Source organism: Alnus glutinosa, chromosome 7, assembly GCF_958979055.1.
Source record: "Alnus glutinosa chromosome 7, dhAlnGlut1.1, whole genome shotgun sequence".
Taxonomy (NCBI): domain Eukaryota; kingdom Viridiplantae; phylum Streptophyta; class Magnoliopsida; order Fagales; family Betulaceae; genus Alnus; species Alnus glutinosa.
Genome location: NC_084892.1, coordinates 23,788,002 through 23,806,197, shown reverse-complemented (window position 1 = coordinate 23,806,197; position 18,196 = coordinate 23,788,002).

Below are 18,196 nucleotides of genomic sequence, written 5' to 3'. Positions count from 1 at the left end.
TTTATAGATGTTAATTCAAGAGACCTTTTACATAATACGGGAGTTTACAAAAACAAAGAACAAAATAGTGTACTCACATCATTGTTACAACTTGTATTCAATATTTACAAAAAAAAAAAAAAACCCAAAAGAAAATTTTGTTAACAATTAACATATTTAAATTAAAGAAAATCACACTCTCACCATAATCAAATAATGAATAATTAACAATCTATAAACCATCAAACTTGAAGCCAAATATTATATTGTCATTTTTATAAATACTGTTTTCTTATTACCTTTAAAATTGAAGGCAATATGAAATGAAGTGTAACTCATACAACATTTTAGAGGTGTATATATTTATTATATGTATAACATAAAAGAAACTACATTTAGAACAAAAAATAAGGACAAAAAATTGAAATGTAAGATTTGTATTTTTTGTATATTTTTCTCGGTTTCAATGAAACTAAAAGGTATAGGAAGAAGTCCCAACAAAATGAGATTTTTTTTTTCAACTGTCCTTCACATATATATCATAAAAGAAAATACTTTTAGCACAAAATAAGTAATAATATATAAATTAGAACATAAAATAAGGACATAAAATGAAAACAGATGACAAACGACAAAAAATGAAAATACTCATATAGTATAAAAATAATTTTATTTTCTTTTATTGTATATTTTCACCAATTACAATAAATTCATAGACTCATAGGTATATGAAGAAGTTATGTCTAATAGAGATTCTTTTTCTCGACGATCATTTGCATATATAACGTTAAACAAAAACTACTTTTAGAACATAAATAAAAATAATATATAAATTAGAACAGAAAATAATGACAAAATATGAAAACGGACAATAAACAAAAACTGGAAAAATACTCCTATAATATAAAATAACAATATTTTTTGTATATAAATTATAACATCAAATATGGAAAAAATAAAAAATGAAAACGGACGACCAACGACAAACGAAATATACTCATAATAGGAAAAAAAAAAAAAAAAAAAAACTTTATTCATTCCTATAGGAATAAGTTCTGTCAAATTGAGATTTTTCTTACGATCGTCCTTTGCATATATAATATTAAAAAAATAAAAATAAAAATATATATAAACTAGTTTTAGAACATAAATAAAAATAATATATAAATTATAACAAAAAAAAAATGATAACAAACTAACGTGACAATAAAAAATAAAGACAAATAAAGGGACAAAAAAGAAGAAGAGAAATTACTCAAATAATGAAAAATAATTATTTGCTGTATATTTTCCCGATTCCAAGAAAGCAAACAAAAATTATGGAGTGTATGTGTATCCCAAATTTTTGCTACATGCTAAATCAAAAACCACTTATATGAGAGAATAAAAAAGTAAGAGCGTTATTTATTTCGACAAAAAATAAAGACAAAAACAAAGAATCAAACACACTAATATAACAAAAAATAACATTATTTTATGTATAATTTTTCTCGTTCTAATGAAACCTTGAAAGCGATGTCATCCATCAATTAGACAATGTGTATTAAACAATGTGTATTACACGTTCAAACAAAAAAAGATTTAAAAATTAATAAATAACAGTGTAAACTAAAAAAATCGTCATATCTTATGCAAAACACAACGATGTGATTCTTTCTCTCTCACCATAATTTTACTAAATTTACTGTCAAATTTACGAAAGAAAAATTATATATAAATTAGAAGGAAAAAATAAGGAAAAATAAAAAAAGGAAAGGAAGAAGAAATTCACAGGAAAAAAAAAAAAGATACTAATCATATATTGCATAAAGGCATTCATTAACATCTGTTTTCTTACAAATGAAATAAAATCTAGAAATTAATCCTTACGTTTAATACGGCATAGTAAAGATTTGAAGAATCTTGTAAACCTCTCACTTCTGGCTTTTGTAAAGGGTTGTGATTTTGAGAGTGTAGTAAACAGTTATAGTTATTATGAAACACTACGTTTTAGTTTTAGTTAGTTTGTAGGAAAAAATAATTGATGCATAATGAGTTGGCTACAGCATGTTTAACACCAAAATAGGATTCAATTTTTTATTTTTTTTTTTAGAGAAAAAATAGGGATTCAGTTTTTATTTAGCATGCAAATAGGGATTGAATTTACTATCACATTTTAACACAAACTTAAACTCACTGTTTAACTTAAAATGAACACTTGAAAGCATTTTAAGATGCCATTTGTCATAATATTATGCAATGTTCTGAGTGATTCCTCTATTATATATATATATATATATATATATATATATATGATACACTCCACAACAACTTCTTCGTAATCTTTCCCTATACTATTAAATTATTATTATTTTTATTTTATTTTTTCTTCCCCTACACTTTTTGCTTTGTTTACGATGGATCCGGCTTCCATGCGGTAGTAAAAACTACCGCATGGATGCTGTGAAAATTCTTGTGGCTCTTATTTAACCATGTGTCCTACAACATGCTCACTTCCCCAGGTCTCTCACCGCAGTCCGCCTACAATTTAAAAGCTTTACTCTTGTAGTTAATTAGCAGTTGTTTCCCAAAAAGTCCCTACAACACAAAGAAGGTACGAAAATAATAGTAGAATGAGCTAGTATCTTTTTCTATCAAATCTTAACAATAATTGCTTTATGCTTCTTCCTGAAACTCGCATATAGAGGTGTAAATGACCTGATATACTCGTAAGTTTATTTGAAATTGACTCGAATAAATTCGACGTATGCTCAAATCTATTATTAATTGAGCTATTCATGAATACAGAATTAGGCTCGATAATTAAACAATACAAACTCATATAAACTCGACTCAATTAAAGCTCGTGAACCCACTCGTATAAAAATCAACTCATTTATTAAGGCTCGATTCGTATGTATATATATATATATATATATATATATATATATATATATATATATATATATATATATATATATATATATATATATATATATATATATATATATTAATTTATTAGTATATAACATTTTTATAATATAGTATATATATTAATAAAAAACATACTATATGTAAGCATAAATTAAGTAACAAATAATAATGGCCATTGGTCAGTATATATTAATTGGTTATATGTATATAAAATGGTAAAAGTGAATAATATCAATATACTTAATTGTTAGTTATATGATATAATGACAATCCAGATACTTAATCATATTATTCATGTAATATAATAAAATTATATGACTATATGATCATATAATAATATAACATTGTGACATATGACATGTAATCACTTTATTATATGTTATAAGTATTATTATAGGATATTTAATAATCATTACATCATTTTTTTTTTGTAAGTTATATAGCTTATTTAACACACAATATAAATATATATTGTTTATATATTATATAATATAATATTAATTTTTAAATGAGTTCATCCCTCTTTTTTGTATGTTAAATAAATTATATAACTTATAACAAACTCGGCCGAGCTAAGCTTTATTTTTAAAACTCGTCATGAGCTCGAGCTCGGCTTGAGCTCATTTAGCCGACTTGAACTTAATTTTTAAAACTCGTCATGAGCTCGAATATCACGAGCTCAAGCTGAGCTTGAGCTCGTGATAAATGAGCTTAAGCGCAGTTTGAGTTCATAATAAATTTAAATGAGCCAAGTTTACACATACACTATTTACTCAAACTCGATTTACTTACAGCTTTACTCACATGGTTGGCTGGGGTGGGGTTTGATCATTACAATACTTTGACAGCCAAATAAACAATAAATATTAAAGTGAGCAGGTATGCTTAGAAAAAGAAAAAACCAGAGGATTATCGCTCATGTTTGTTAAAATTTTTATTTTTATATCTTTTGGTTTCTCTCTTTTAAAAACACAAAAATAATTTTTTTTTCCTTTACATTTTTACATCAGGATGTACATATTTTTCAAACCAAAAATAAGAAACAACTTGTTTAATATTTTATAGTATTATTTTCGTATCTTCTTTGTTTTGTAGGGATTTTTTGGGAAACAGTTGCTAATTAACTACAAGAGTAAAGCCTTTATATTGTATGCGGACTGCGGTGAGAGACATGGGGAGGTGAGCATGTTGTAGCACACGTGGTTAAATATGAACCACAAGAATTTTCACAGCATCCAAGCGGTAGTTTTTACTACCGCATAGAAGCCGGATCCGTTTATGATTATAAGAAGCACGGTAGCTACCCAATGGTTTAGGGAAGCTTTAGGTGTCTGCTACAGCCGCAGTGGCGGAGCCAGGAATCTATCTTAGTAGGGGCGGAATTAAAATAATAATTTTTTTTTTTTTTATACTAGTTTTTTATTATAATACATAAAATTATTAGCATATTCCGATAGCTATTAATTTAACAAATTAACAAACAATAGCAAATAACATACGTGAGAGTGGCAAAAATTCTACTGAAACTTGTCACTTGGCCAGTTGAACCAATCCTAAAATATAAAGAAAACCTTATAAAAATAGAAATAAAAAATGACAATGTTGTTTTCATCAGAATAATAAATAAAAAAGTATAATAAAAAAGAAGAGTCAATAAAATTATTTATAATCACATTGATGTCAAAAGAATAAATAAATAAACTGAATTCGAGTATGGAAGTTTGAACAAAAATAAAAGTTACAATTTATTAAGTAATAAAGATGAAAGATCCTTTTTTTTTTTTTTTGGATGAATTAATTCTCTATAAACCACCAAAACAGAGTTATAATCCTCAAGTAAAAAAAAAAATTTGGAACACATCCAAATAAGAACAAAGGCAGCTAAATAGCAGACCACACCAACAGAACAAGACTGCTAAACATTGCAGAAAAACACTATCAACAACTATAGATTATCCTATCTTAATCCAAACAAATACAACTATATGTGCTTCAAATTGCAAATTGCAAATTACAATGATTGTAAGTAATAAAGAAAAGCAAAACAAAGAAAATTAACTTAATAAAAAAAAAATGCGGTTATGGGCCTGACAAGTCACATGACTCACATTGCAACTATTCAAAAAAAATAATCTGAAAAGAAGTCAACAAAACAGAAATGAAAAAAAAATAAATCTGAAAAGTCAGATAAATTAACAAAACAAAAATAAAAAATAAAAAATAAAAAATTGAAAAGTCAAAGAAGTCAACAAAAAAAAAAAAAAAGAAAAAAAAAAGAAGAAAAGTTAGATGAGTCAACAAAACAGAAAAAATAAAAAAATAAAAAATCTGAAAAGGCAACGTTAAAAGGTCAAGATAAGTTGGAAAAAAAAAAAGGAAAGAAAGAAAATCAACAAAACAGAAAAAAAAAAAAAAAAAAAAATTAAATAAAAAATAAAAAATCTGAAAAGACAACGTTAAAAAGTTAAGATAAGTTGGAAAAAAAAAAGGAAAGAAAGAAAATCAACAAAACAGAAAAAAAAAAAAAAAAAAAAGAAGCAAAAATTAAATAAAAAATAAAAAATTTGGCAACGTTGAAAAGTCGTGAACCACATATTTCATCCCTTATCTAGTTATCTTGAAAGAAAAAAGCAAATGAAAGAAAATCTGCGATCTATTATTCATCTCATCCACTATGCCCATTACCCAGTACTAGAAAAGAAAAGAAAAAAAGGTAGATGGCTTGCTTAGTGCTTACCATGCGAGATATTGCCGACTGCCGAGGAGCGAGGAGGTGGTGTAGATGTCGGATGTCAAAGAAGAAGATTTGTATTATTGGCTTAATGGCTTCTTATGGTTGGCTTTTGCAGATTTGTATTTTTTTTTTTTTTCCACAAAATTGTTCGTTTGACCGTTCCTCTTCCTGAGCAAGTGAAAATTTAATGATTGTTTTTGGTTTTTCCATGTAAATGTAATTTTTTATTTTTTTATTTTCCTTTTGTTATCAGCAGGAGGGGCGGGCTAGCATCAACATTTTTTTTTTCTTCTTTTTTATGTAATTTTTTTTTTTTTAAATATCTGTAAAAAAAAAAAATTTCTCAGCCATTTAGGGGGGCCCGCCCCCCTTTGTCTCTGCCACTAGCTGCAGGTAGTTTTTTGTAGTTTTTTTTTTTAATTTTTTTTTCTTTCTATACTTAAAAAAGAGAACAAGCTTTAAGACATCTACCGTTAATGCTCTAAGAAAAAATCTTCTTGTACACACTTTGTGTGCATCAAGAAGATTTTTCCAAAAAAAAAATAAAAATGAGTAGATCTACACTTTGTGTGAAAAATAAGCATTACTCTGAATATAATACGTAGGTCCTTATCTGCAAAAAAGGGAAAATTAGTTGATTCTATACAGTACCTTTCACTTTCAGTCGCTTACCTCAGCGAAGCGAAGAAGAGATAAAAAAAGATTGACTCCTTTGTCTCCCTGTAAATGCTTTTTAAGAGTTTTTTTTTTTATTATTATTTTTGCAATATTAAATGTTAAAGTAGTTTTCGAGTGTTTTTATTTTTTAGATTGTTCGTAAGTTTGAAAAGGAGAAAATAAAAAGAAAAAAGAAAAAGTATTATCAAAATGTCTTATTGCCCGTTTTGTTAATGAATGAATATGTTTTTTTTTTTGAGAAAAGAATGAATGAATATGTTAAATGTGTTGTTTGACGATGCCTTTTTATATAATTTTATACTTTCTAACAAAAAAAAATAAAATAAAAATATTAACAAACAACAAAACTCAAAACAATAAAAATTATTTTTATTTTTAAAATGCAAAACTTACACTCTAAAAAGTTCTGTTGCCGAAGCAATTCTGCCGTCTGCCGACCATAATTTGTAATTGCATAAAATAAAACAAAACAAAACAAAAGATGCTATGTCATCATGTAAAAGCTAGGGGGACATTTGGCTCTCCTCCCAAAAAAACTGTCTTATTTTTTCAAAAAAGATGCTAACTTTAAGTATATATTGACGTATTTTCAGTCTTTACTGGTTAAAGTTGCATTGGAACCCGGCATGAGCAATTACGTGCACGGTGCATCCTTGTCCCATGACCCTTGATGTATGTTCATGTGCTTGTGGCCACGCTTGTGATTGCCCCCTATTGCCATCTTTCTGGACAAGTCTTTCTCTCCCTTTCGCTCGCTATCACATCCACACAGTCGTGCCCTGTGATTGCCACTTTGGCCATCTTTCTTCACTAGAAGAAACTCATCCGTCAGTGACGACACTATTAGCGTCTCAACTATCAACGTTGAGTTCTGACATTATTAGCGTCGACTCGACGCTAATTCTCCAAAAAAAAAATTAATATTAGCATTAATAACAAAGTCAGCGTTAATGTGCTGTTGCTAATAACTTGTCAACAAATTATGCTGCGCGCGGGTTGAGGTAAGAACACAAATAGCAGCGACATTTCATGATGCTAATAAATACCTATCAGTATCGACATTGGGGTCGACGCTGATAAGAGGTTATCAACGTCAACTTATAGGTGTCGACACTGATAATAAGTTAATAGCGTCGACTTTATGGCCGAACCACCCTTAGGTGGCCCAAAGAGCCACGCCTAATTTTTTTTTTTTTTTTAAAAAAAGGCTTAAAATTAAAATAATAATAATAATAATAAATATATAGGCAGCCACGTGTCTCAATTTTAATGGTGCCGTGTGTCGCTGATGTGAAAATCCGTCAGTTTTGGATGGAGGAACCATTTTCGTCTTTTCTTATAGTACAGATACCACCTATGAAAAAAATAAAAACTCAAGAGACAAAATAAAATTTTTAAATCATAGGGGTGTATAAGATATTTAACCCATATATATATTGAGTTTAAATAATTAACATCGATCGCTAACAACTAAGTACATGTCTTAGGTACCAATTCGGATGGTTTTATTGAGTACGAAGTGGTTACAGACCCGTGGGAAAAATGATAGTTGTGGAATACAATTCAACATTCCAACCTATAGGACTCAACACTAATAGATTTAGACGGCAGATCGGCAAGCTAATAAGATGTGGGTCCTTTGTATAAATGCGGGATGACCGGGGAAATGTAAATGCTGGCACTAAGGAAGCTTTATGAGAGGCGTTAATGGTATATTTAAACTAGATGTCATTATTCACGTTCGTTTGATATTGTTAATATATATTTTTTTTTGTATTATGTGTTTCTTATAGCGGCAGGAATGACTATTTTTTTGACAATTATTATTCACGTTCGTTTGTATTTTTTTTTTACAGTGACAGGAATGACTATTTTTCATTTTGAGTTGGGTCTCCTCCCCTCATTTCCATCCGCATCAGAAGTGAAAAGCACCCCCTCTAACCCTTTCCCCTTGTATTGTATTGCTTAAGAGCAAAAAGAAAAAGAAGATCGACTTTAAATTTACTTACCCTCACAAACTATCACGTAATTTGTAATGTTCTCCTACATTTTCAAATTTTGTAATGTATCTTACCAAATCTACTACTCAATTTACAATATCCTTGACCGTTAGAATTTTTCATCAACTTAGACAACAAGCAATTATGTGACGTAAAATGTCAATTATACCCCGTGAAATTTGTAAAAAAAATACAATTATACCCTTAGGTAAAAAAAATTAAAAAAAAAAAAAAATTTGATGGGAGGTGATCGACCCACGAACAAATGTGGATAGTTTTCTTTTTCTTTTTCTTTTTGAGAATTCTTTTGTCTTACACATGGTATTTTTGTCATTTTGGGTCATGTGAAATGCATGTCGTGTTAGGATTTAATAGAAAAAACAAACGGAGGAGAAACACTACAAATTACGTGATAAATTGATAGTGTACATTTGCAAAAATTGAAAGTTTAGAAAAATATTGTAAATTGCGTGGTAATTTGAAGAATATGTGTAGTTAAAGGAAATTTGGACAAAATATTATTCAATTTGAATTACAAAATTTGGTTGGAATAGAAATAAACATTCCATTCTAATAATTCTTGTACTATTAATAATACCCATTTCTATTCTTAAGTTACCATTTGAATGTACCAATCTCAGCATAAAGAAATTCGATCTTTTGACAGGAATAGGAGGCCCAAGACGGCTGGGAAAAAGAATGCTGATAGCTTGGTTTTCACTTTCCATGGACAAAATTAAAGCTTAAAAAATTAAAATTATCGACAAAAGCTTACAGTTATGGACAAAATTAAAGCTTACAATCATGGACAAAAGCTTACAATCAGCGACAAAAGCTTACAATTATGGACAAAAAGCTAACGAAGCGATCAAAAAGATAAGAAAAAAAAGAAGAAAAGGGAATGGCAATGGAAGAATGGCCGGTCTTTGTGACTGCTTTTGGTGGTGGCGACCTCCTTTAGACTGATCAATCTTTTTGACCAAGAAGATGAAGCTTGGAAGGTATCTATCAACTTCTTTTCCTCCCCCACAAACCACATACACAACATTGATGGTCGATGGATGAAGAAGACTGAAAAGAATTGAAGTAGCTGATCTGATCGATGTTATGTAACGCCACGTGCAGGGTCTTCATTGGCGCCATTGTCAGATTCTCAGGTCTATCTTTTTTAGTGTGGGATAAACCAAAGGATATAATCGATCAAGTCCTTGTCTCCGCCGTCGATCAACGACCAAATCGAACCAGATGAACAGCAAGGAAAATCGTATAACACGAGGCAATCACCATAATATCAACTGACTGAATTGCAACGCCAAGGTAAAAATCTTTACGGCAAAAGAGCAGTGGACGTAATTGAACCGAGTTGAGCTTTAAGATTTTAAGATTGACTCGTTTATGAGCCGAATTTGAATTTGAGTCGAGCTTTAAAATGTGTGTTCAAGTTCGGCTCATTTAAAACTCGAGTGAGTTCGAGTTTGTTGAGAATGCCATTTGAGCCGAGCTGGGTTACTCGACAAGCCCGACTCAACTAGAGCTCGAGTTAGACTATTAAATTTTTCAATGTGTGATCAAAGTAGAGTTTAAGACTGAGTTTGTGAACAACCTCTATACATTTATTAATAACATAAATATATATAATATGCAACTATAAAAGGCATATTATAAAATATAGTACATTACTATAGTCTATAAGTAACAAATTAACAATATGTTATTATACATAAATAGAGAGTGTAAACTATGTATAATATGAACAAGTAGTAAGTCTAATATATTCTATATAACTAAGTAACTATAATATAAGTATAATATTATTGTTAACCATATGTGATGAGATAGAATATAATATATTATATAAGTATATATATATAACTATTCAATATGCAGCATATTGGAACATCAGCATATTCTGTGAATCCTGTTAAATTATAAAAAATGACGGCATGTTTTTCCATACTGTGTTTTTGAAAAATCATGATCAATTGGTTGATAAAGTCTTTTTTGTAGATATATATGTTCTTCAGATTTGATTTCTATCACTAGAATGGTAATCATAATTTATTTTTTTCTTAAACAAGGATTTGCTAGTTCTACCTCGACACGTGGTCATTTAGAATTTGATTGGAGTTCAATAGAATCATTGTTGTTTTCCATAATCGCATGCAACTACAATTATATATTTCATATCATCAAAATATGTAACAAAATTATATATATTTATAAATAATTAATTTTTAAAAAGTCAGTGTACTGCGTGGACTAAGCCTTGATGTTCAGATTTTTTTAAAAAAAATTGGCCTCTCACAAACAAAGAGACGAGAGATGATTGAGGGGGGACTTTTAACCGTCCCCCTTCACCCCCTTTTTAATAAAAAAATTCAATTTTATTAATAAAAAATTAAAAAAAAAACAAAACAAAACAAAACAAAACAAGAGAAAAAAAAAATACACTCTTTGAAATAAAATTGATTTTTTTTTTATTAAAAAGGGAGTGAGGGGGGACGGTTAAAAGTCTTCCCTCAATCATTTCTCCAAAGAGACTCACCCTTCAATTTATTTTTTTTTACTCCGACTCTTCACTCTCTCACCGTTTCACGTCCTCTCACCTCTCACCCATAGAGTCAAGATAAAGAACAAGTCATTAAGTCAAACGGTGCGTTTGACGAAAGCAATTCCAGCAAATAAATGAAATAATGTGTTTTGAATCAAAACTTTTGTTTTGCAAATTGCAAACTCTTCCACATGCTTAAACACTGCGTTTTACAAATGCACAGTGCATCTTCAACGTTGGTTTGTTATGAAGAGTCTGAACGTACACATATGAGTGACCTAATTTAACAAAACGCGATAAATCGTTGGCTCCAATGGCTTGAGTCATAAATCTCAGTATTTCTGAAAAATAATTTGCCTCCTTAATAAATGGTTAAGGGTGGGCAACAAGGATATTAAAAAAAATTCACAGGGAGTAAAGAATTTTTTAAGGAGGTGAGGGGGGGGGGGGGGGGGTAATTGCCCCCTCTCGACCCCCCTAACTCCGCCCCTGCATGCAAGCCACATGATTGGTTCAATACCTCCCAAAAGGTTAAGTTAGCATGTCTGGGGTGGCCAAACCTTTACAGTAGCCAAAGAGGGTGCTTCGGAACTAGATCCAGTTTAACTGAACTGAGGAGGATTCGATTTTCGTTCAGTCATCCCCACCAGAAACCCCTTTGTAGCGTGTGCAAGCCATTCATTTTTAAGGAACCGGTTCATTTGAACTGGGGAGGATCATTTTCTCTCTCTTATGTGTTGTTGTGTTAAATAAATAGCTCATATATATTAAAGTTATTGTATTTCGTGTGTTGGGACAATTTTCGGTATGGTGTGAATTGCACGTTTTTCGATGTTCTTCATGCTCCTCAAGAATACTGCAAAACAAAATTAAGAGACTCTTTCGGGGATCTCACTCCGATGCCTAAGTCAGTGTCTGAGAGAAAAATATACTCTATGTATGAAATATTCAATTTGTCATGGGATTTGATTCATACACAACATCATCACAACAACCACACAACAACCCCTCACATGAGGGTGGGCCCCAGTATGTGGGGTCCACCCTCATGTGAGGGGTCGTTGTGTGGTTGTTGTGTTGGTGTTGTAAATTTAACATTTTCCATTTGTCATTTATACTTGGGGTATGGGTCTATTTATGAATAAAGAGATAAAGTTAAACTTGAATTAGGTTTACTAATCTCACTTAAACTAGGACTGCCTGAAGTTTGATTTGGTCTAAGAGTCTTATCCCTATTCAACTGGGAATTGAACTATTGACCACATTTTTTATAGAGCTCTTATTAGACTTAGGCCTCGTTTGATTCACTGAATAGGCCCATAGAATGGAATGGCTATTCCATAGGAATAACTATTCTTTAGTTTGGTAGGGGTATATTTCATGAAATAGCTATTTCCTTACGAAGATGAATACCTATTCCTCTAAAAAATGAGATGAATAGCTATTCCTTGGGGTAAAGACGACATTTTTTTTTTTTTAAAAAAAAAAAACTCATTTTTTATTTTCTTTCAAATTTTTTTTTTTTTTTTTTTTTATGAAAAAAAAGAAGAAGAGTAAATCTAAACCCCAAAATGGTTGGCCGACCACCCTAGCCACTGTGGAGGGCCAAGGGTGGTCGCACCACCCCTGGAATGCCTCGGGGGGACCACAGAGGAGTTTCGGGGGTGGTGCGACCACCCCTGGAGCAAGTGGGGGTGGCCTGTTCTTGTCGGGAGTGGCTGGCCACCCCCAGAGTACATCGGGGGTGGCTAGATTCTCATTAGGGGATGGTCGCGGCCACCTCTGGAGGCCACTCGAGGGTGGCGGCGACCACCTCCTGTTCAATGGTGGGTGGCCGACCACTTCAATGGGTGGTCGGCCACCCACAAGTTTCTTTCACCTTTTTTTTTTTTTTTTTTTAATTCGATTTTATATATATATATATATAAAATGTAAGGTTTTTTTAGTAATTTATTTTGAACTCCGATTAAAATGTGTGAGTCATTACCAAACAAAAGAATATGAATAGCTATTCTATTCCACCACCTTTTACTTTCAAGAATAATTATTTTTTTTCTTAATGGAATAGTCATTTCGTAAATCAAACGAGACCTTAGATTAAAATTACTATTCAAATTCGTTTTGGAGTGGAATATTCCCGACACAGTGCATTAAATATTGCACATGATCTTACTCCATATCGGTGACGTACCCTGCACAAGCAAGCATGCCCAAGGATTGGAGCGGAATGTCCGACCACTTGGTTGCATGGTTGGTTGGTTAAACTAAACTAGTCTGGAGCCAACTGCCCAACAGACAGCATCAAACCTTAAGAACAAGGCTTATTAGGAAATGGGTCGACAGCTATCTTAGATTGCGCAAACAAATTTATAATTTCTGAAGGCTGTACTCTGATATAATTAATTAAGTTTTTTATTTTTAGGTTGAGTGATCGTTGAGAAAATGAAATCTGAATCCAGTGTATTAAAATATAAAATAAAATATTGCGGAAGAGAATTTAAAAAAGAAAAAGAGAGAGAATAACATAAGGATTATATATTTAAAGTAGGTAGACTTCACTTATAAAAAAAAAAAAAAAAAAATTGAGGTATCACATGCAAGATAAAAAAAAATCCCAAAAATTCTAACTCCTCACACAAGCATATATGAAAAAGAAATTCCTGAATATTCTAACACAATGCTTTGTACCTCTAGTGAGTAATAGATATTCTTTAATTTCCATATTAAAAAAGTCTTCATTTTTTATTTTTATTTTTTTTTGTCGTGAAATTAAATCTGTACCGTTATGTACGTAATATTAGAAGCCGGTAGAGTTTGGGTGCAATGCAACAGTTGTTATGTTATTGGGTTGGTTAATATTTTAGTATTTTTTAATTTTCGACTTTCAAATGTAGTACTCACTACAAAAAAAAAAAAAAAAGGCCTTTATTGGCATTTATTATGTGTCAAGAAGTAAGTATTAAATGTCAAGAAACCATTCTTAACCTTTAATTTCTCACCTATTTCTAATGTCGCAGCTTTGTAGTCGAGAAAGTTTGTTTCCTGTCACATAACTTGTGTGACAGGAAAATTTCTTGACACATAAGTTATGTGTCAGGAAATATGATTTTTTGGCACATGATATATGTGCCACGAAATTTGGTTTCCTGGCACATATTGTATGTGTAGGTTTTTATTTGTTTTTTGGCACATAATTTATGTGTCAGGAAACCTGTTTTCCAATTTTTTTTTTTAAAAAAAAAATTGATTATACTGGAATAATTCCGGCATAATCAAATTTTATGAAACTTGTTAATATATATATATAACACGAAATTGACAAAAATCAAGGGAAAACATGTCATATGTTTAATTAAGATAACAAAAGAACATAAAACAATCCTAACTAATAATTAAGAAACATCCAAGTACTATACTAGCTACTACAAAAAATTAAGGAGAAAATCCCATAGTCAAAAACAAGCTACAAAATCCCAGCATGTGAAGTCTCTGCCGTCCTGATGATGATGTATCACTAAATCTTCCCTGAATTTAGAAAAAAAAAAAAGAAAAAAAAAAAAAACAGAATTAGACATATAGGAACAAGATATACTAATAATGCATCATCGTACTTCTGACAATGAAACTAAGACATGCCTTCAGTGGACGTATCTTAGTATAAGTGTCGAATTTCTGCTGGTCAATAGAAACTGATAATTTACCTCACAAAACATGGCTTCCACTTGATGTACAAGCTAAACATGGGGAGACCAAGTTTAATTTCAAATGCCCAGTATAATATAAATTTCAAGCGTTAAAAAAAATCTTATAAGAAAAAGCTTGCCTTCATTATGTCAGGATTATTCCATGGGGCTTTATTAGATCTAAGGCACCCTCCTTCTGTGGAACAAGTATATGAACAACCCAAGAAGTCTAGAAACTGACTGAAACGAAAAGTGTAAGCAACTATTTAACAGATACTAACTTTAAATGAGGGCAGCGCTGCATCCCGGAGGAGAGAGAGAGAGATATCAGTGAGAGGGAGAGAGATGATCGGCTAATTATCAGAGTAAAGAAAGATATAAGGTTAGTTATTAAAAGAAAAGTGGGGCTAGTTAGAATATCAAGCGCCAAACAAAAATTAATTAGGCGGGATTTCAAATTTTGCAAAAATATTCCTGGCATATGCGTAAATGACAGGAATTTTCATTTATATGTCATTAAATTATAATATTCTGACACATATTTAAGTGTCAAAAATTTTTTTTACAATTTTCTTGACACATAAAATTAAGTGTCAAGAAAATTAAATATTCTGGCACTTTGTAAAAGGTCAGGAATGATTTTTTCTGTTTCCTGACATTTTTCAACAATGTGTCACAATAAAAAATAGGATACTGACATTTAAATTAAAGGTCAAGAAAAAAATGCCAACAAATACATATTTTTTTGTAGTATACGTACTGATGCTTTCAGATATAAAGATATTATACGTTTACAATTATTATACAATTCTAGCAATTTTTATTTTCTTCACACTAACGATTGGATCTATTTTCCTACATGTGAAGTCCTACATATCTAATAATTGATGAAAAATGTTAGATTTACAACACCAATACAACAACTGCACAACAACCCCTCACATAAGGGTGGACCAAAACACTGGGGCCCACCCTCATGTGAGGGGTTGTGCAGTTGTTGTGATTGTGTAGTGTAAGAATCAAATCTCATAATTGATTTTAAAAAGTTGTACAAGAGTTGTATAGAAGTGGTAAAACTCTTATACAACTCCAACAATTTTTTTTAAAAGTCAACCATTAGATATGTAAGACCTCACATGTAGAAAATAGATTCAATGGTAAGTTTAAAAAAAAAAAGTTGTTAGAGTTGTACAGAAGTTGTAAACAATCATTTCTCATTTGTTTTATGTTGGGTTATGTTTACTGGAGATATGATACGTTTAAAACTTATTTACAACTTCTGTGTAACTCTAGTAACTTATTTTTTTATTTTTTATTTTTAAAAAAATAACCATTGGATACGTAGGACTTACATGTAGGAAAATAGATCTAATGGTTAATTAAAAAAAAAAAAAAAAAAAAAAGTTGTTGGAGCTATACAAAAATTATAAACCTATCATATCTCATGTTTATTGTTTACTGTTTACGGGTCTGTCGTTGTTTGAAAGTGTTGGTATTATAATTTAATTAAGAGTTTCATTTGTTAGTAGATTCGGTACGTTGTCGTAAGTATCAAATAAAAGTTCTATTTCACGTGAAATTCTATTTTTTGTTGTATTTTATTCTTTTAAATTCTTAGTTTTAATCAGTAATTTATTGTCCGTAAGAGTCGAGAATACTTCTATATGCATGTAAAAAGTCAAAATTTTTCAAAAATCCTACAAATTTATTTATTTTTTATTTTATTTTTTTGTTAAGTACTTTTTATCCCACGTAACAAGTAGCACATATTTCCATTAAAAAAAAAGTAGCACATATTTTGATCCAGAGAAGGCTGGACGCGTGCTACAGCATATCAATAATGATTAATGAAACATTGTGACGTTTAATCGCTGACTCAGAAAACTACTAGTGTTTGATGTCGGAAGAGGCACTGAAGGCGGAAGGTACACTCACTGACTCACAGCCTACAAGAAATGGAATCCAGATCGAAGGTGGTAGGACTAGGGCAGCATAAAAGCACAAGGAAACAAAACATTGGTCTTGTTTGCCAAGCATAAAGAACAGAATGCAGTAATGTTGGTTACTGTTTATGGACTTTTTTTTATTTTATTTTTATCACTTTTTGAATAACGTTAATAATTTTTTATTATTATTCAAATAAAAAAATTTATTATAATACAAAACTTTTTCACTTTTTTATACAAATTCTTTTTACTTTATATCACATTATCACTTTTTACTAATTTCAAAATTAATAATTCACTACTCTGTTCTGTACATGTCTTTACCAAACAAGCCCATTGACCATAGATTGTCAAGTACTAGGTGGTTCATGTTTTACAAAAAGGAAATGCAGGTTGTACACTCTTCTATTCCTGCTCTTCCTTCCATATTACGTGAATATTTTTATTTAATTTTTTTTTTTAAATAATAATAAATGAAAGAATAATAATGTAAAGATATCCATATAGGATAGGTGGAACAATAGGAATACAGGAGCGTAGGAATACAAGAATGTACAACCTAGCATTGCTCTTTAATTTTTTTTACTTTTTATATCTCATTAATAATTTTTTATTACTATTCAAATAAAAAAATTCATTATAATACAAAATTATTTTACTTTCACATACAATTTTTTTTACGTTAATCACATTAATCACTTCTTACTGAACTAAAAAGAATTTTCTACTCAACAATCTTTATCAAACATCTTAATATAAAGAGATAAGAGATTCTTGTGTTGGCCAACGAGAAATGCTAAAAATATTACTAGTGCACAATTAGTATACAACCCCAAAACATATTCGGGTTGCATGAATCATTTCCCGTTGGCCAACACCTCCATTCTATTTCTGGACTGACACGTTTAATCAATCAATCCAGTCACCTTTAATAATATTTAACAAAAGCGCGTGCCACCTTGATTGTGTTTAATTAATCATCGTACCACTAAAAATATTACTAGTGCACAATTAGTATACAACCCCAAAACACATTCGGGTTGCATGAATCATTCCCCGTTGGCCAACACCTCCATTCTGTTTTTGGACTGACACGTTTAATCAATCAATCAGCCACCTTTAATAATATTTCATAAAAGCGCATGCCACCTTGATAGTGTTTAATTAATCATCGTACCACCTTTTAACAATGCCTCTTAAAAAAAAAAAAAAAAAATTAAAAAAAAAACTTCACTTATTAAGGAGGTATATCCACAATTTTTTTCATTTCAATTTAACCTCACCGTTAAGATTTATGATAAAATCAAACGTTAAACAGATAAAATGTCTTTTATATTCTTGTAAACATTTTAAAAATATAAATTAAACCTTAAGTAAAATATTAAAAATTAAAAATTAAAAAAAAAAAACAAAAATTCATATATATATATATATGCTTGGCCGTGGGTCAGGTGAGGTCGTGGGGCACATGACCCGTGACCGTCATCCATTTATTTTTTATTTTTAAAAAATGAGTATTTTGAAGATTTTGTATTGAAATTATAAATTTTTAAACTTTAAGGGTATGAATGGAAAAGCACCTATACTTTAGGGGTAAGTGACTTTTTTTACTAAAAAAAAAACATGTGAGAACTCGAGAGACACGTGGAAAATTTATAAATTGGTTGATTTTTTTTTTTTTTTTTTTTTAAGTTGGATATACTAAATTGAGA